The 21,189-nt window shown below is 49.5% G+C and overlaps 1 pseudogene; it reads right to left on the reverse strand.

The window, feature by feature from the left end:
- The window catches only part of LOC123106476 (BTB/POZ and MATH domain-containing protein 1-like), a 50,188-nt pseudogene extending 29,364 nt beyond the window's left edge, over window positions 1–20,824 (reverse strand).
- Window positions 20,825–21,189: the final 365 nt, after the last annotated feature.

Below are 21,189 nucleotides of genomic sequence, written 5' to 3' on the forward strand. Positions count from 1 at the left end.
GACGGAGGTGGAGGCTCTTCCTCGTCGTCAGCGTCTTCGTTTAACTTTTCTAGCATAAGTATGTCATTTTCATTGACAATGGTCTCACCATCATTCCGTGCATCGTCGACGTTTGGGTCCACATCATCATCACCCAATGGTCTAGCGTCATCGTTTCTAACCACATCATCATCATCATCATCATCATCAGGTTGCTCTTGATAGAACACTCCCTCGTATGTCATGGGGTTAATGTTGTAGTAATCGTCTTCATTCGGGTCTGGTAGCTTACCATGTGGCGACACCTTGAACACAACTTCCCAACCCTTTAGATACACTTTCTGGCATGGGTAAGGCAGATAATATACTTGTGTAGCTTGGGTAGCCGCAATGAAGAGATCGGCTCCGGCATAGACGGTTGATGGTTTAACTTCGACCAAACCAATGGAAGGCGTATGTTTTACCCCCTCCCGCGGATCGAACCATCGGCATTTGAACACAGGCAGACTTAGGGTCTCACGCCCCTGGCGGAATTTAACCTCGTATATATTTTGTACCCTTCCGTAGTAGTCTACTGAATTTTGACCGGGGGTGTACACTCCAGTATTTATAGTTTTGGGATCGGGGCGGCTGTTTTGGTGCTCCTCTGTATGGAAGCGATACCCATTCACATCATACTTTTTACATGTCATGACGGCAGGGTCAAAACCCATGGAAACCCATCTCAATTCATCATCCATAGATATGTTCGGATCTTTTCCCTACAAGTATAATGGAAATTGTTGCGTGCATTAGTTCGGTTAACTAATAAATGTTGAAGTAGGTATTTAATAGGGGAGTGTGGAAAATTACTTTCTCCATGAACCAAGCAACAAAATTTTTACGTCCAGGGTTTCCATGACGGAGAAGAGTAAGTGCCTCCGCCTCAGTAGGAGGATTCACTCCCGTCCATTCCTCTTGAACGAAATCACTAAAAAAAGATAAGCGGTGTTAGACCGGGACTAAGTGAACATGAAACATGATGATGTGGAAGACATAAAGGAATGGTGTAGTGGTATTACCTCATCCACACTTCCTCAACTTCCTTGATGTTGTGCAAGATATAGAACATGAGGTCCTCCCACTCTTGTCGTGGCATGTTATAAGATTTCGAGGCCCCAGCCCTCCCACCTTGCGCGTTGAATAGATCGAGCCTGGGTTGATACTTGGGCTCTTCTATATTGTATCGAGGCACCTTGTTATGCAGATGGGGAACGTGGTCTGGATAGTATGATGTCCTGAGGTCTGACACCTCCTCTAGGATAACTGCCTCAGCTATGGAAGCTTCAATCTTAGCTTTGTTTCCACATTTCCGTCGGAGATGCTTGTTCTGCCTCTCAGGGCCGTACTGCCAGCGATTTTGCACAGGGCCCCCCAACAATACCTCGTTCGCGAGGTGCAGAATGAGATGTGTCATCGGAGTAAAGAAGCCTGGCGGAAAGATCTTCTCTAGCTTGACTATCAACTCCGGTGCCTTCTTATGCAATTTTTCAATCACCTCTTTACTTACTTCTTTAGCACAGAGCGTGCGGAAGAAATGGCTAAGCTCGGCAAGCACTCGCCAGACATGCTCGGGGACATAGCCTCGAACCATCACCGGCATTATCCGCTCAATCCATACATGGTAGTCATGACTCTTCAGGCCGGTCACTTTGCCCGTTGAAAGATTGACTCCCTTACTTATATTCGATGCATAACCATCGGTGAACTTCAAAATTTGTTTCAGCCAGATAAGTACTTCTTTTTTTCTGGCGGTTTAAGGACAAAGTCAGCATCTGGCTTGAACCAGTTTTTTCGACCGCCTGTGGGAGGCTTCATGTTCAGGCGTGGTCTATCACAAATTCTCTGTTGATCGGCTCTAGCTTTTACGTTATCCTTCGTCTTATCAGGAATGTTGAGGATCGTGTGGAAAAGGGACTCTGCCACATTCTTTTCGGTGTGCATCACATCAATATTGTAAGGAAGTTTGAGGTCCTTGAAATAGGGAAGCTGCGAGAAGGGGGTAATGTGCGTCCAGTTGTGCGTCTCACCATATCCCTCGAAGCCTTTGGCTTTGGCTTTGCCTTTGCCTTTGACTTTAGGCTTGAGAGCTTTTAGCTGAGCAAGAACATCTGCCCCCGAAAATGTTGGAATCTCGGTTACTTCATGAACAACCCGGCCTTTCGTGAAGTTCTTCTTGTCTTCCCTGTCTGGATGGTCTGGAGGGAGGAACTGTCGATGCAGGTCAAAGGCTACATACTTGCCACCCTTACTCAGCCAAATCATTCGCAGAGCCTGCATGCACACTGGGCATGGCATCTTACCACTTGTACACCATCCGCAGAATAGAGCATAGCCGGGAAAGTCATGCATGCAATAGTGCAACCAAACTTTCATCAAGAAATTTCTCTGCAGATCCCGGTCGTATGTCAACCTCGGAAAGTACCAAGAATGGTGCAAAGCATCCACAAGCGGCTGCATAAACACACCCAATTGCTTCCCCGGGTAGTCAGGCCCCGGAATGATGAGCGACAAGAACATGGTCTTCCGTTGCATTAGGGCACCGGGAGGAAGATTGAGCGGAATTACAAACACAGGCCAGCAGCTGTATGGATTGGACGACATACCATATGGATTCAACCCATCACCTGATATGGCTATTCTGACATTCCCAGCCTCGGCTGCTTCCTCGGGGTATTCTTCATCGAATGACTTCCATGCTTCCCCTCCCGATGGATGTACGATTTTTTTGGATTGTACCTTATACCTTCCTTGTGCCACTTCATCATTTTGGCAGACTCCTTCGTGATGAAAAGGCGCTGCAGTCTCTTTATAAAATCAAGATACCAAAGAACCTTAACGGGGATGGTTAGCTGCTTTTTCTCACCATCCTCACCGACCACCTCAATGTACCGAGACGAACCGCACTTCCTACAGTACTTGTCATCCGCATACTCGTGCCTAAACAAAAGGCAATTCTTCGGGCAAACATCTATTTTCTCATAATCCATAGAGAGTGCCTTCATGATTTTCTTTGTATCGTACATGCTTTTCGGCAGTTCATGACCCTCAGGGAGGCTGTTAGCCCATACTCCCAGGAATGCTTCGAAGCATTTCTGGCTACAGCCGTACTCAGCCTTGACTGCAATTAGTTGCGAGATGGCATCCATCTGAGATATTTTCGCACCCGCATAAAGAGGTTTCTTCGACGAGGCCAAGACCTCCAAGAAGGCCTTTGCGGTTGCCTCCGGCTCCTCCGGTTCATTCTCTGAAGGTGTCGCATTTGCCGTTTCTGCAACAATGACATCATCTAGCATGTCCCTGACCCCTGTCGTCCTCATATCCATCGATGCGTTGTCGCATCACCTCCTCTCTACCACGGTCCTGCTCGGCTATGTTTATCGGCGGCATGTCAAAGTTTGGCATATATCCGTGCGTGCGAAGGTGCTCACTCATGTCCGTCTGATTTCTACGGTGACGTCTGGCACATCTCGCACAGGGGCATGGTGGGATAATTCTCATTGGACGACGGAATATCTCCTTCAAATACACATCGGTTTTCGCGATCCACTCTGATGTTACTCGATTCCGACGGATAAAACCACTGTACATCCACTGATTATCTACCATCCTCTGCTTTTTTGCAACCCACACAACATAATTAAGGATTCACTTAAATTAATCACATCAAAATTTCAGTTTCTACCGCGTTTAATCCACCTACATCTCTAATAGGTAAAGATGGGTCATAATCCCACCCGAGGATGTGTAGATTGAGTACGTTCTCCATTCTACCCCGTTCCAAGACAAAATTTCGGCAGCACCTCCCCGCTGTTCTCCAGATACATGTCTCAGCAAATAGCCGAGAGAATGTGCTCCGGAGAACAATGGGGAGGCGCCGCCGAAATCCTGTCTCGGAACGGGGTAGAACATGGAGAACATACCCAATCTTCCTCGGGTTGTCCATGGAAAACGCCGGACAATCCGAAAGAGCTGCGGTGATAAATATGCAATTGAATGCATATTCATCGATGCAACCCTTTCGGACGGGAGACGCCTAGGTTACGTCAGTTGACTTGAGAATGAAATCTAGTCACATGATTCGTAGCTCACCCTCGGCTGTAGAGGAAGTAGTCGAACACCGAAGGGACAACCGGGGACCAACAGCTCCTACGACGATCACTCCACCAAGATGGAACACCACAGAACCTGCATCGTGACAATAATTAAGTACATCACAATATATTCATCATCATCATCTAACAATCATCGAATCATAAAAATCAGCATCCTATATCATCTCTTCCGCAAAGAAATCATTATCTATCATCAACATCATCATCTATCATCATTAACATCACATCTATCATGTAACAATTATCATACATTTGCAACTATCATCAAAAAATCTATCATCTAACGTCATGCCCCTTGTTAAAAAAATTGCTTTTCTTGCATTTCTCACATTTGTAACTATCATCAAATCATCTATCAACTAACGATGCATCCATCCATCTAGTTACATAACTATGAACAACAACAAAATTATCAAAAAAATCTACAGAGAGGGAGGGAGGGAGCTCACCGTGGGGGAGGGCCGACTCGGGGGGAGGGGCAGGCACGGACGATGGGCTAGAGCAGGCAGCGGAGGGGCAGGCACGGACGAAATGGCCGCTGGGGCAGGGTCGATGGAGGTCGGGGCGGGGACGGAGGTCGGGGGAGGGAGGGCCGGCCGCGCGGGGATGTGTCGAGGGAGGCCGGGACGGGCGAATACAGCGGCGGTGCAGGCTGATCCGCGCGGAGACGACGGCAGCGTGGGCGGATCCAGGCGGCGGCGCGGCGCGAGGCGGGGAGGACGGCGGTGCGGCGCGGGGCGGGGAGGACGGCGGTGCACCGCTGGTGGGTGGGGGAGACGGGGGAGGCGTGGGCGATGGCGGGTTCGGGGCGGGGCGGGGCGGCCCGGGGTTGGTCTGGCGCGAGGCGGCGGGCTCGGGGCAGGCGGTGGCGTGCTCAGGGCGGGCGGCGGAGGTGGTGGGCGGCGGCGCGGGTGTGGGTCGGGGAGGAAGGGGGAGATGGATGGCGAATGGGTGGTGGGGGCGAACCGCAAGGGGATAAGGTCGGCCCTATGCCGACGGCCTGGCCGTCGGCATAGGCCCGCCCCTTTGCCACGTCATCGATCCGTGGACATGTGCGCTGCTATGCCGACGGCTAAGCCGTCGGCATAGATACTTTGCATTTTTTTATTTTTTGTTACGACATTTTTTTAATTTTTAATTTTTTGGTTACGGCATGTGTTGCACCCCCCAACACCATTCCGGCCCAAACCACCCAAAGATACCCTCCGTGTCGGCCTGACGTGGCCGTTTCCCCCCTCCGGGACACGGCGGCAGCCACGCCCGTGAGGTCTACACGGCAGGACGGGGCCGTGGGGGAGTAGTAATGCCACCGGAGCATCACACCGGGCCCTCATACATGCGGGGTGGTGTGGTGGCATGTCCGAAGAGGCGGCACGCATCTCCGGGGTGTGCCCCCCTCACGGACGGCGCCGCCGCCGGCACCTGGAGGGGGGAAACGAACGCGTAGGGTCTACACGGAGGGGATCTTGCTGTGGGTCTGGCCCGGATGTTGCTCCAGAGTGTTCCTATGGGCTGACCTAACACAACCGGGTGGGGAGGTCCACTGGTCAAAGCCCGTCCGTGCAAAGTCAAAGGGCTAGATCGCGTGGTCAAACGCTACAGGGTTAGGCGGGACGGGGGCACTTGGGGGGTAGCAATGCCACCGGAGCGTCACACCGGGCCCTCATACATGCGGGGTGGTGTGGTGGCATGTCCGAAGAGGCGGGACGCGTCTCCGGGACGTGTCCCCCCCTCACGGACGGCGATGACGCAGTAGTAGACGTTCTGCGGTAACGATGCGGCATCAATATTACTAAATACTCGGAGCGCGATAAAATCATGAGTTTTTTTTGCACGACGTGGGCACATGTGCTATAGGAACGATGGTATTTTTTCATAATTTTTGGTGATGGAGAAGTATCCGAAGAATTCCCTCTACGCGGATTGCCCTTCGCGCGTCTACGGCTGTGGCCGGCGGCCTCCGAGGGCTAGCATGCTGCCAAATCTTGCGTAGGCAGCCTCTCACAAGTCTGGAAGTGTTGTGGCGGTTGCAAACGCCCGGCACGCGTGTCCGGGGTGTGCCCCCCCTCACGGACGGCGCCGCCGCCGGCACTTGGAGGGGGGAAACAGACGCGTCGGGTCTACACGGAGGGGATCTTGCTGTGGGTCTGACCCGGATGTTGCTCCAAAGTGTTCCTATGGGCTGACCTAACACAACCGGGTGGGGAGGTCCACTGGTCAAAGCCCGTCCGTGCAAAGTCAAAGGGCTAGATCCCGTGGTCAAACGCTATAGGGTTAGGCGGGACGGGGACACTGGGGGTAGCAATGCCACCGGAGCGTCGCACCGGGCCCTCATACATGCGGGGTGGTGTGGTGGCATGTCCGAAGAGGCGGCACGCGTGTCCGGGGTGTGCCCCCCCTCACGGACGGCGCCGCCGCCGGCACCTGGAGGGGTAAACGGATGCGTCGGGTCTACACGAAGGGGATCTTGCTGTGGGTTTGGCCCGGATGTTGCTCCAAAGTGTTCCTATGGGCTGACCTAACACAACCGGGTGGGGAGGTCCACTGGTCAAAGCCCGTCCGTGCAAACTCAAAGGGCTAGATCCCATGGTCAAACACTACAGGGTTAGGCGGGACAGGGGCACTGGGGGGTAGCAATGCCACCGAAGCGTCGCACCGGGCCCTCATACATGCGGGGTGGTGTGGTGGCATGTCCGAAGAGGCGGCACGCGTCTCCGAGGCGTGGCCCGCCCTCACGGATGGCGATGACACGGTAGTAGACGTTCCACCTCTGCTGCATCGTTACCGCAGAACGTCTACTATCGTGTCATTGCCGTCCGTGAGGGGGGGGGGACGCCCCGGAGACGCGTCCCGCCTCTTCAGACATGCCACCACACCACCCCACATGTATGAGGGCCCGCTGCGACGCTCCGGTGGCATTGCTACCCCCAGTGCCCCCGTCCCGCCTAACCCTGTAGCGTTTGACCACGGGATCTAGCCCTTTGACTTTGCACGGACGGGCTTTGACCAGTGAACCTCCCCACCCGGTTGTGTTAGGTCATCCCATGGGAACACTTTGGAGCAACATCTGGGCCAGATCCACAGCAAGATCCCCTCCGTGTAGACCCCACGCGTCCGTTTCCCCCCTACAGGTGCCGGCGGCGGCGCCGTCCGTGAGGGGGGGCACACCCCGGACACGCGTGCTAGGCATTTGCAACCGCCACAACACTTCCAGACTTGTGAGAGGCCGCCTACGCAAGATTTGGCGGCATGCTAGCCCCCGGAGGCCGCCGGCCACAGTCGTAGACGCGCGAAGGGCAATCCGCGTAAAGGCAATTTTTCGGATACTTCTCCATCACCAAAAATTATGAAAAATACCATTGTTCCTATAGCACATGTGCCCAGGTCGTGCAAAAAAACTCATGATTTTATCGCGCTCCGAGTATTTAGTAATATTGATGCCGCATCGTTACCGCAGAACGTCTACTACCGTGTCATCACCGTTCGTGTGGGGGGGCCACGCACCGGAGACGCGTCCCGCCTCTTCGGACATGCCACCACACCACCCCGCATGTATGAGGGCCCGGTGCGACGCTCCAGTGGCATTGCTACCCCCCAGTGCCCCCGTCCTGCCTAACCCTGTAGCGTTTGACCACGGGATCTAGCCCTTTGACTTTGCACGGACGGGCTTTGACCAGTGGACCTCCCCACCCGGTTGTGTTAGGTCAGCCCATAGGAACACTTTGGAGCAACATTCGGGCCAGACCCACAGCAAGATCCCGTCCGTGTAGACCCCACGCGTCCGTTTCCCCCCTTCAGGTGCCGGCGGCAGCGCCGTCCGTGAGGGGGGGCCCACCCCGGACACGCGTGTCGGGCGTTTGCAACCGCCACAACACTTCCAGACTTGTGAGAGGCCGCCTACGCAAAATTTGGCGGCATGCTAGCCCCCGGAGGCCGCCGGCTACAGTCGTAGATGCGCGAAGGGCAATCCGCGTAAAGGGAATTTTTCAGATACTTCTCCATCACCAAAAATTATGAAAAATACCATTGTTCCTATAGCACATGTGCCCACGTCGTGCAAAAAACTCATGATTTTATCGCGCTCCGAGTATTTAGTAATATTGACGCCGCATCGTTTCCGCAGAACGTCTACTACCGTGTCATCGCCGTCCGTGAGGGGGGGCCATGCACCGGAGACGCATCCCGCCTCTTCGGACATGCCACCACACCACCCCGCATGTATGAGGGCCCGGTGCGACGCTCCGGTGGCATTGCTACCCCCCGGTGCCCCCGTCCCGCCTAACCCTGCAGCGTTTGACCATGGGATCTAACCCTTTGACTTTGCACGGACGGGCTTTGACCAGTGGACCTCCCCACCCGGTTGTGTTAGGTCCGCCCATAGGAACAGTTTGGAGCAACATCCGGGCCAGACCCACAGCAAGATCCAGTCCGTGTAGACCCCACGCGTCCGTTTCCCCCCTCCAGGCGCCGGCGGCAGCGCCGTCCGTGAGGGGGGGGGCACACCCTGGACACGCGTGCCGGGCGTTTGCAACCGCCAAAACACTTCTAGACTTGTGAGAGGCCGCCTACGCAAGATTTGGCGGCATGCTAGCCCCCGGAGGCCGCCGGCCATAGCCGTAGACGCGCGAAGGGCAATCCGCGTAGAGGGAATTTTTCGGATACTTCTCCATCACCAAAAATTATGAAAAAATACCATCGTTCCTATAGCACATGTGCCCACGTAATGCAAAAAAAAAACTCTTGATTTTATCGCGCTCCGAGTATTTAGTAATACTGACACCGCATCGTTACCGAAGAACATCTACTACTGTGTCATCGCCGTCCGTGAGTGGGGGCCATGCACCGGAGACGCGTCCTGCCTCTTCGGACATGCCACCACACCACCCCGCATGTATGAGGGCCCGGTGCGACGCTCCGGTGGCATTGCTACCCCCCAGTGCCCCCGTCTTGCCTAACCCTGTAGCGTTTGACCACGAGATCTAACCCTTTGACTTTGCACAGACAGGCTTTGACCAGTGGACCTCCCCACCCGGTTGTGTTAGGTCAGCCCATAGGAACACTTTGGATCAACATCCGGGCCAGACCCACAGCAAGATCCCCTTCGTGTAGACCCCACGCGTCCGTTTCCCCCCTCCAGGTGCCGGCGGCAGCGCCGTCCGTGAGGGGGGGCACACCCCGTACATGCGTGCCGGGCATTTGCAACCGCCACAACACTTCCAGACTTGTGAGAGGCCGCCTACGCAAGATTTGGCGGCATGCTAGCCCCCGGAGGCCGCCGGCCACAGCCGTAGACGCGCGAAGGGCAATCCGCGTAGAGGGAATTTTTCGGATACTTCTCCATCACCAAAAATTATGAAAAAATACCATCGTTCCTATAGCACATGTGCTCGTGCAAAAAAACTCTTGATTTTATCGCGCTTCGAGTATTTAGTAATATTGACGCCGCATCGTTACCGCAAAACGTCTACTACCGTGTCATCGCCTACCGTGAGGGGGGGGGGCACGCACCGGAGACGCGTCCCGCCTCTTCGGACATGCCACCACACCACCCTGCATGTATGAGGGCCCGGTGCGACGATCGGGTGGCATTGCTACCCCCCCCCCCCAGTGCCCCCGTCCCGCCTAACCCTGTAGCATTTGACCATGGGATCTAACCCTTTGACTATGCACGGACGGGCTTTGACCAATGGACCTCCCCCCCCGGTTGTGTTAGGTCAGCCCATAGGAACACTTTGGAGCAACATCCGGGCCAGACCCACAGCAAGATCCCCTCCGTGTAGACCCCACGCGTCCGTTTCCCCCCTCCAGGTGCCGGCGGCAGCGCCGTCCGTGAGGGGGGGCACACCCCGGACACGCGTGCCGGGTGTTTGCAACCGCCACAACACTTCCAGACTTGTGAGAGGCCGCCTACGCAAGATTTGGTGGCATGCTAGCCCCCGGAGGCCGCCGGCCACAGCCGTAGACGCGCGAAGGGCAATCCGCGTAGAGGGAATTTTTCGGATACTTCTCCATCACCAAAAATTATGAAAAAATACCATTGTTCCTATAGCACATGTGCCCACGTCGTGCAAAAAAACTCTTGATTTTATCGCGCTCCGAGTATTTAGTAATATTGACGCCGCATCGTTACCGCAGAACGTCTACTACCGTGTCATCGCCGTCCGTGAGGGGGGGGCCATGCACCGGAGACGCGTCCCGCCTCTTCGAACATGCCACCACACTGCTACATCTCGAGCTAGCGTTGGTTTCCCCCAAGGAGGAGGGGGTGATTCAGCATAGTAACGTAAGTATTTCCCTCAGTTTTTGAGAACCAAGGTATCAATCCAGTAGGAGGTCACGCGCAAGTCCCTCGTACCTGCACAAAACGGTAGCAACTCGCAACCAACGCTTAGGGGTTGTCAATCCCTTCACGGTCACTTACGAGAGTGAGATCTGATAGAGATAATATTTTTTGTATTTTTGGTATAAAGATGCAAAGTGAAAAGTAAAAGCAAAACAAGTAAAATAAAGTAATGGAGATTGATATGATGAGAATAGACCCGGGGGCCATAGGTTTCACTAGTGGCTTCTCTCAAGAGCATAGATATTCTACGGTGGATGAACAAATTACTGTTGAGCAATTGATAGAATTTAGCATAGTTATGAGGTTATCTAGGTATGATCATGTATATAGGCATCGCGTCCGTGACAAGTAGACCGACTCCTGCCTACATCTACTACTATTACTCCACTCATCGACCGCTATCCAGCATGCATCTAGAGTATTAAGTTAAAAACAGAGTAACGCCTTAAGCAAGATGACATGATGTAGAGGAATAAATTCATGCAATATGATAAATACCCCATCTTGTTATCCTCGATGGCAACAATACAATACGTGCCTTGCAACTCTTTCTGTCACTGAGTAAGGACACCGCAAGATTGAACCCAAAGCTAAACACTTCTCCCATTGCAAGAACTACCAATCTAGTTGGCCAAACCAAACGGATAATTCGAAGAGACTTGCAAAGATAACTCAATCATACATAAAAGAATTCAGAGAAGATTCAAATATTATTCATAGATAAGTTGGATCATAAACCCACAATTCATCGGTCTCAACAAACACACCGCAAAAAGAATATTACATCGAATAGATCTCCACGAGAGAGGGGGAGAACATTGTATTGAGATCCAAAAAGAGAGAAGAAGCCATCTAGCTACTAGCTATGGACCCGAAGGTCTGAAGTAAACTACTCACACTTCATCGGAAGGGCTATGGTGTTGATGTAGAAGCCCTCCGTGATGGATGCCCTCTCCGGCGGAGCTCCGGAACAGGCCCCAAGATGGGATCTCGTGGATACAGGAAGTTGCGGCGGTGGAATTAGGTTTTTGGCTCCGTCTTTGGTCTAATGGGGGTACGTAGGTATATATAGGAGGAAGGAGCACGTCGGTGGAGCTCCGAGGGGCCCACGAGGCAGGGGGGCGCGCCCAGGGGGGGGCGCCCTCCACCCTCGTGACCTCCCCGGAAACTTCTTGGAGTAGGGTCCAAGTCTCCTGGATCACGTTCGGTGAGAAGATCACGTTCCCGAAGGTTTCATTCCATTTGGACTCCGTTTGATATTCTGTTTCCTTGAAATACTGAAATAGGCAAAAAAACAGCAATTCTGGGCTGGGCCTCCGGTTAATAGGTTAGTCCCAAAAATAATATAAAAGTGGAAAATAAAGCCCAATATAGTCCAAAACAGTAGATAAAGTAGCATGGAGCAATCAAAAATTATAGATACGTTGGAGACGTATCTGGCATCCCCAAGCTTAATTCTTGCTCGTCCTCGAGTAGGTAAATGATAAAAAGAGAATTTTTGATGCGGAGTGATACTTTGGCATAATTTCAATGTAAATCTTCTTAATCATGGTATGAATATTCAGATCTGAAAGGTTCAAGACAAAAGTTCATATTGACATAAAAATTATAATACTTCAAGCATACTAATCAAACAATTATGTCATCTCAAAATAACATGGCCAAAGGAAGTTCATCCCTACAAAATCATATAGTTAGGCTATGCTTCATTTTCGTCACACAAAGATGTTCCCAACTTCTATACCCCCGATGACAAGCCAAGCAATTGTTTCATACTCAAATAATCTCAAACTTTTTCAACCTTCACGCAATACATGAGCGCGAGCCATGGACATAGCACTATGGGTGGTATAGAATATGATGATGGGGATTGTGTGGAGAAGACAAAAAGGAGAAAGCTCACATCAACGAGGCTAATCAATGAGCTATGGAGATGCCCATCAATTGATGTTAATGCAAGGAGTAGGGATTGCCATGCAACGGATGCACTAGAGCTAAGAATGCTCAACAAAAGAAAACTAGTGGGTGTGCATCCAACTTGCTTGCTCATGAAGACCTAGGGCATTTTCAGGAAGCCCATCGTTGGAATATACAAGTCAAGTTCTATAATGAAAAATTCCCACTAGTATGAACAAGACAAATTATGAGACTCACTATATGAAAATCATGGTGCTACTTTGAAGCACAATGTATGAGACTCACTACATGAAGAACAAGGTGCTACTTTGAAGCACAAGTGTGGAAAAAGAGATAGTAGCATTGCCCTTTTTATTTTCTCCTTCTTTTTTTGGGCCTTTCTTTTTTTCTTGTTGGCCTTTCTCTCTTTTTTTTGATTGGGCAATGCTCTAATAATGATGATCATCACACTTCTATTGATTACAACATAATTATTACAACTCGATACTAGAACAAGATATGACTCTATATGAATGCCTCCGGCGGTGTACCGGGATGGTGCAATGAATCAAGAGTGACATGTATGAAAAATAATGCATGGTGGCTTTGCCACAAATACGATGTCAACTACAAGATCATGCAATGGCAATATGACAAAAGTAAAGCATGTCATGATGATGATGATGATGGTGGAAGTTGCATGGCAATATATCTCGGAATGGCTATGGAAATGCCATGATAGGTAGGTATGGTGGCTGTTTTGAGGAAGATATAGGGAGGTTTATGTGTGAAAGAGCGTATCATATCACGGGGTTTGGATGCACCGGCGAAGTTTGCACCAACTCTCAATGTGAGAAAGGGCAATGCACGGAACCGAAGAGGCTAGCAAATGACGGAAAGGTAAAAGTGCGTATAATCCATGGACTCAACATTAGTCAAAAGAACTCATATACTTATTGCAAAAATTTAGAAGTCATCAAAAATCAAGTACTACACGCATGCTCCTAGGGGGATAGATTGGTAGGAAAAGACCATCGCTCGTCCCCGACCGCCACTCATAAGGATGCACAAGCCAGGTACACTTCATGCTTCAAATTTGTTACACAACTTTAACCATACGTGCATGCCACGGGACTTGCTAACTTTAACACAAGTATTTCTCAAATTCACAACTACTCAACTAGCATGACTATGATATTATCACCTCCATATCTCAAAACAATTATCAAGCATCAAACTTATCTTAGTATTCAACCCACTAAAAAGAAAGTTTCACATATCTTGAATACCAAGTATATTAACATTAAGCAAATTACCATGCTATTAACGACTCTCAAAATAATCTAACTGAAGCATGAGAGATCAAGTTTCTTTAAAACAAACCACCACCGTGCTCTAAAAGATCTAAGTGAAGCACTAGAGCAAAAATTATCACGCTCAAAAAGATATAAGTGAAGCACATAGAGTAAACTATCAAGCTCAAAAGATATAAGTGAAGCACATAGAGTATTCTAACAAATTTCAATTCATACATGGCTCTCTCAAAAGGTGTGTACAGAAAGGATGATTGTGGTAGACTAACAAGCAAAGACACAAATAATACAAGACGCTCCAAGCAAAACACATATCATGTGGTGAATAAAAATATAGCTCCAAGTAAATTACCGATGGAAGTGGACGAAAGAGGGGATGCCTTCCGGGGCATCCCCAAGCTTTGACTTTTTGGTGTCCTTGGATTATCTTGGGGGTGCCATGGGCATCCCCAAGCTTAGGCTCTTGCCACTCCTTGTTCCATAATCCATCAAAAGAATTCACCCAAAACTTGAAAACTTCACAACACAAAACTCAATAGAAATCTCGTGAGCTCCATTAGAGAAAGAAAACAAAAGACTACTTTAAGGTACTGTAGTGAACTTGTTATTTATTTGTATTGGTGTTAAACCTACTGTATTCCAACTTCTATATGGTTTATAAACTATTTTACTAGCCATAGATTCATCAAAATAAGCAAACAACACACGCAAAACAGAATCTGTCAAAAACAGAATAGTCTGTAGTAATCTGTTACTAACGCAAACTTCTGGAACCCAAAAAATTCTACGAAAATTAGAAGACCTGGGAAATTTGTTTATTGATCAGAAGCAATTGGAATCACTATTTTATCACGTTCTGGTGATTTTTGACAATTCGGGCACTAAGCACAAAGATTCTGGAAATTACAGCAAGATCAAATAACTATCTTCCAAGAAGATCTAATAGGTTTAACTTGGCACAAACACTAATTAAAAGATAAAACCACATCTAAACAGAATCTAGATGGATTATTTATTCCTAAACAGAACCAAAAACAAAAAACACAAAATAAAATTGGGTTGCCTCCCAACAAGCGCTATCGTTTAACGCCCCTAGCTAGGCATAAAAGCAAGGATAGATCTAGGTATTGCCATCTTTAATTTTCAACTTTTTAGCGGAGTCATGCTCGAATCCGGGGGGTTCTTCCCTCTTCCCTTCATACTCGGAAATTTTTGATCTAAAGAATCCAACTGTTTATTGCAAGAGTAATCAACATATTCATACGGTTAAGATTTCCGCTAATATTTTTAAGAGGATCAAGAGACTTTTGTAAAATCTTTGTTACTTCGCAAATCTTCTCAAACACTTGGGTTTCTTCCTGGGTAGGATGAGATCCTCCCTTTTGGGGTGGTGTTCCCACTATTCCCTCTATAATCTCATGCGCAATACCAGGATCAATATTAATAAAATTTCCCTTGGCCATGCAATCCAAGAGTTGTCTATGCGTCATGTTTAACCCAACATAAAAATTGCGAAGAAGAATTCTAAAGTTCACCTCTAGGGTGCACTTACGATAAGATTCCATCATCCTATACCAAGCATCTTTTAAGTTTTCTCCTTGCCATTGCTTGAAGTGAAGAACTTCAAACTCGGAAGACATAGGAGCGGATAAGGAATCCGGCATAGCGACAGGTAAGCAAACTAACACATGAGCAAACAAAAGGCAAAGGGAAAAAGAGGAGGAGATTGGGAAAGAGAGGGCGAATAAAACGGCAAGGGTGAAGTGGGGGAGAGGAAAACGAGAGGCAAATGGCAAATAATGTAATGCGAGAGATAGAGATTGTGATGGGTACTTGGTATGTTGACTTTTGCGTAGGCTTCCCCGGCAACGGCGCCAGAAATGGCTCGTTGACGGGAGAGTAAATATTCACTTGACATGGCCTAGGCCTCCCCGGCAACGGCGCCAGAAATCCTTCTTGCTACGTCTCGAGCTAGTGTTGGTTTTCCCTGAAGAGGAGGGGGTGATGCAGCACAGTAGCGTAAGTATTTCCCTCAGTTTTTGAGAACCAAGGTATCAATCCAGTAGGAGGTCACGCGCAAGTCCCTCGTACCTGCACAAAACGGTAGCAACTCGCAACCAACGCTTAGGGGTTGTCAATCCCTTCACGGTCACTTACGAGAGTGAGATCTGATAGAGATAATATTTTTGGTATTTTTGGTATAAAGATGCAAAGTGAAAAGTAAAAGCAAAACAAGTAAAATAAAGTAATGGAGATTGATATGATGAGAATAGACCCGGGGGCCATAGGTTTCACTAGTGGCTTCTCTCAAGAGCATAGATATTCTACGGTGGATGAACAAATTACTGTGGAGCAATTGATAGAATTTAGCATAGTTATGAGGTTATCTAGGTATGATCATGTATATAGGCATCGCGTCCGTGACAAGTAGACCGACTCCTGCCTGCATCTACTACTATTACTCCACTCATCGACCGCTATCTAGCATGCATCTAGAGTATTAAGTTAAAAACAGAGTAACGCCTTAAGCAAGATGACATGATGTAGAGGAATAAATTCATGCAATATGATAAATACCCCATCTTGTTATCCTCGATGGCAACAATACAATATGTGCCTTGCAACTCTTTCTGTCACTGAGTAAGGACACCGCAAGATTGAACCCAAAGCTAAACACTTCTCCCATTGCAAGAACTACCAATCTAGTTGGCCAAACCAAATGGATAATTCGAAGAGACTTGCAAAGATAACTCAATCATACATAAAAGAATTCAGAGAAGATTCAAATATTATTCATAGATAAGTTGGATCATAAACCCACAATTCATCGGTCTTAACAAACACACCGCAAAAAGAATATTACATCGAATAGATCTCCACGAGAGAGGGGGAGAACATTGTATTGAGATCCAAAAAGAGAGAAGAAGTCATCTAGCTACTAGCTATGGACCCGAAGGTCTGAAGTAAACTACTCACACTTCATCGGAAGGGCTATGGTGTTGATGTAGAAGCCCTCTGTGATGGATGCCCTCTCCGGCGGAGCTCCGGAACAGGCCCCAAGATGGGATCTCGTGGATACAGGAAGTTGCGGCGGTGGAATTAGGTTTTTGGCTCCGTCTTTGGTCTAATGGGGGTACGTAGGTATATATAGGAGGAAGGAGCACGTCGGTGGAGCTCCGAGGGGCCCACAAGGCAGGGGGACGCGCCCAGGGGGGGCGCCCTCCACCCTCGTGACCTCCCCGGAAACTTCTTGGAGTAGGGTCCAAGTCTCCTGGATCACGTTCGGTGAGAAGATCACGTTCCCGAAGGTTTCATTCCGTTTGGACTCCGTTTGATATTCTGTTTCCTCGAAATACTGAAATAGGCAAAAAAAACAGCAATTCTGGGCTGGGCCTCCGGTTAATAGGTTAGTCCCAAAAATAATATAAAAGTGGAAAATAAAGCCCAATATAGTCCAAAACAGTAGATAAAGTAGCATGGAGCAATCAAAAATTATAGATACGTTGGAGACGTATCACACACCACCCCGCATGTATGAGGGCCCGGTGCGACGCTCCGGTGGCATTGCTACCCCCCAGTGCCCCCGTCCCGCCTAACCCTGTAGCGTTTGACCACGGGATCTAGGCCTTTGACTTTGCACGGACGGGCTTTGACCAGTGGACCTCCCCACCCGGTTGTGTTAGGTTAGCCCATAGGAACACTTTGGAGCAACATCCGGGCCAGACCCACAGCAAGATCCCCTCCGTGTAGACCCCACGCGTCCGTTTCCCCCCTCCAGGTGTCGGCGGCAGCGCCGTCCGTGAGGGGGGGCACACCCCGGACACGCGTGTCGGGCGTTTGCAACCGCCACAACACTTCCAGACTTGTGAGAGGCCGCCTACGCAAGATTTGGCGGCATGATAGCCCCCGGAGGCCGCTGGCCACAACCGTAGACGCGCGAAGGGCAATCCGCGTAGAGGGAATTTTTCGGATACTTCTCCATCACCAAAAATTATGAAAAAATACCATCGTTCCTATAGCACATGCGCCCACGTCGTGCAAAAAAACTCATGATTTTATCGCGCTCCGAGTATTTAGTAATATTGACGCCGCATGGTTACCGCAGAACGTCTACTACCGTGTCATCGCCGTCCGTGAGGGGGGGCCACACACCGGAGACGCGTCCCGCCTCTTCGGACATGCCACCACACCACCCCGCATGTATGAGGGCCCGGTGCAACGCTCCGGTGGCATTGCTACCCCCCAGTGCCCCCGTCCCGCCTAACCCTGTAGCGTTTACCACGGGATCTAGCCATTTGACTTTGCACGGATGGGCTTTGACCAGTGGACCTCCCCACCCGGTTGTGTTAGGTCAGCCCATAGGAACACTTTGGAGCAACATCCGGGCCAGACCCACAGCAAGATCCCCTCCGTGTAGACCCCACGCGTTCGTTTCCCCCCTCCAGGTGCCGGCGGCAACGCCATCCGTGAGAGGGGGGCACACCCCGGAGCCCCAAGACGGGCGTCTACGCATGCATGAACACTTTCACATATGCATCGGGACCCGTGTGATGTTTCGGTGACATAGCTACACCCCGAATCCCCCCACCAACCAGAATTCCTTCCGTGTTGACCGTTTCCCCCCTCCGTGACACGGTGATAGCGACGTTCATAACGGGGGGCAACCGATATACCATCGGGTATGTTTTTTTAGATAAGGCATAATTATCTTATGCAAAAGAAAAAACTAAAATAAAGTAAAAATAACAAAACAAAGTAAAAATAAAAAAATAAAGTAAAATACACGGATCGATGATGGAGGTTGTCCCACGGATCGATGACGTGGCGTGGCACATGGATCGGTGACGTGGCGAAGGGGCCTATGCCGACGGCTGTGCCGTAGGCATACCTCTGCCACAGATAACCAAAGTAAAAATAAAAAATTAAATAAAGTAAACATATGCCGACGGCAAGGCCGTCGGCATATCTGTGCACACACGGATCGATGACGTGGCGTGGCACACGGATCGTTGACGTGGCAGAGGGGCCTATGCCGAGGCTATGCCGTAGGCATACCTCTGCCAAGGATATGCCGACGACCGCCGTTACCGCCCGTCGGCGTAGGATCAACGCCGTCAAATGGTCAGCGCTGATCGTGCAGGTGGGGCCAGGCTATGCCGACGGCCTGTCCTATGCCAACGGGCCCCGTAGGCGTAGCTCGGGCGGTCCCGACAGCCTCGTCTATGCCGACGGCAGATGGATGTATGCCGACGGCTATTCTACGCCTACGGCCTATCCTTGGCCGTCGGCATAGGTCCATAGATGCCGACAGGGGCCGTCGGCATAGATTTGGCCGTCGGCAACCCCAGTTTTTCTGGTAGTGAGGTGCTAGCTGCAGAAATAATGTCGAATGAATCTTGAACAACACCATGCGGATAGGATAGCTCATGTAGCGCGTGTTCTTGTACAAAATCTGTGTTGCTGTCTCAATCTGACTCACTCAACATTTTCAATTAAATGAGGATTCAATAAACATTTTCTCTTCCCATCATACCCTCTATGATCAAAATTCATGAACAGAAAACTATTGCATATAATTTTTTTAACTGCACATAATTCATGTATAGTATCTTTCCAAGCGGAACATAAAAAAATTGGTAGTATATTCCATATTTGTTGGGTTAGTCAACCATGCCAAGAAACCATTTGTAACTGTCTCTAATTAAAACCTAGCATTTAGCAGTCAAATATATGTTTTTCATACATGTAAAACAGATCATCTCAAAAGTGATAGGATTCATTCTTCACATAAGCCAGACACTAAAGTGAAAAGGACAACTAGTGAGCTACCATTGATTCATATATACTTATATCAGACGGGCTAACCAATACATTGGAGACATCCATTTTATAGAACCAACTGCTTCCTCCTAAAGATCTCTGGAAACTTCAAATGATGGCAACCTCATCTCATGTGGCTGTGTAAAAAGTAACTGGAAGAAGCTAAGCCAGGACGGGCATGCTAAATTCAGAAAGACTTAATTACTTTCTCCAACCCAACATAACTGATTTGCCTCCAAAGATCTATCAGAATGGAAGGATAAACGTAGCTCATACCAGGTTGGCGTACTAAATTTTGCGGGACTTGGCTGCCCTCTCCAACACATCTACAATGATATCAGGCGAAGATCTTTTGAGCTGTACATACCCTTGACTTGCGATCACATCATTCATTCTATTCGAAGAGAGCATAAATTCAATGCAAGCATCTTTGAGATTTCTGCAATTATGCTAGTCAGCCAGAGCTAATATGGTCGCCACATTCTCAACATCAAGACTCTTGCATAGCATGCGTTCACATACCATCTTCATCCTTTCCATGGCATACTTATCTGCAGCCACAAGTAAGTGCTTAACCATTTCTCTTTTGTCATCATCCTCAAGATCGTCCATGGAAGGCATTGAATCCGTGTAAATGAAGTGAAGAAATGACTTGAAAACAGCAGGCTGCATGTCGTCAATAGTTATGTCCTGTGCCCCTTTGCCCCCCATCGGCCCGTAGTACTCCGCGTCGAAGACCGCCGACCGTGTCGCAAGCAAAATCTTATGAGCAGAAAAAACTCCCCTTGAACGTTGAAAGTCACGTCTGCTCCTTTCCGCTCTAGCAATTTTGCAAGATTATCCGAAAGGTCAGAGGGTGGCACATGGATCTCGAGTGTTTCCTTGATAACACTGCCTTCGCACTCGATCACGAGACGATCGTTCCGCAGGTACACGGACTCTACTTCAAGGGTGCTCTTCATGAACTTTAGCAGGCCCCATGATGGCCATTTACCGCTAAACACTCGTGGTTCCTTGAAAGAGTGCACCACAATCGACTTCTCTTTAACCGAATCCACAAGCATAAAGCTGCAGAGCGCCCTCACCTCGGCGTTCTTGGTCAAGAGCTCGAGGTAGACAGAGACGTGGCCTTCGCTCTCCTCAGCGTCGGTGTAGTAGCGGACGCACCATTCGTAGCCACCGATGGAGAACGCAGGAGAACGGAGGAATTTGCCTCTAAAAAGGCCCTTGTGCCGGCTGTAGCCGGCGATCTCGAACGCGACCGTGGCCCGCGCCGTCTCTGCTGTGCACCTTGACGGCACCCTCACTATTGATGCCATTGTGGGAGTTGGAAGGAGGACGGGGGTCGGCGACGGTTGGAACTCTCGATTAGGGCCAGCGACGATGGCAGAAGCGGTTGCCTCCAAGGGGGGACTGGGAGGCAGCGACGCGACGGAAAAGTGAGCGGACGGATTAGGGATGGTTCGGCAGCGGAGAGAAGAGGGTTTGGACAAGGGACAGTTAAGTTTTGTGATGATGTAGCGGTTTTTTTAGTAGTATATTTGTATGTCAATTTTTTTAACACGGTATAAATGTAGACCCTCATACATATGTATTGTGACGCCCTCGATTCAATCGTACACTAATCATACACGCAAATGTGTACGATCAAGATCAAGGACTCACGGGAAGATATCACAACACA

Source organism: Triticum aestivum, chromosome 5A (genome assembly GCF_018294505.1).
Source record: "Triticum aestivum cultivar Chinese Spring chromosome 5A, IWGSC CS RefSeq v2.1, whole genome shotgun sequence".
Taxonomy (NCBI): domain Eukaryota; kingdom Viridiplantae; phylum Streptophyta; class Magnoliopsida; order Poales; family Poaceae; genus Triticum; species Triticum aestivum.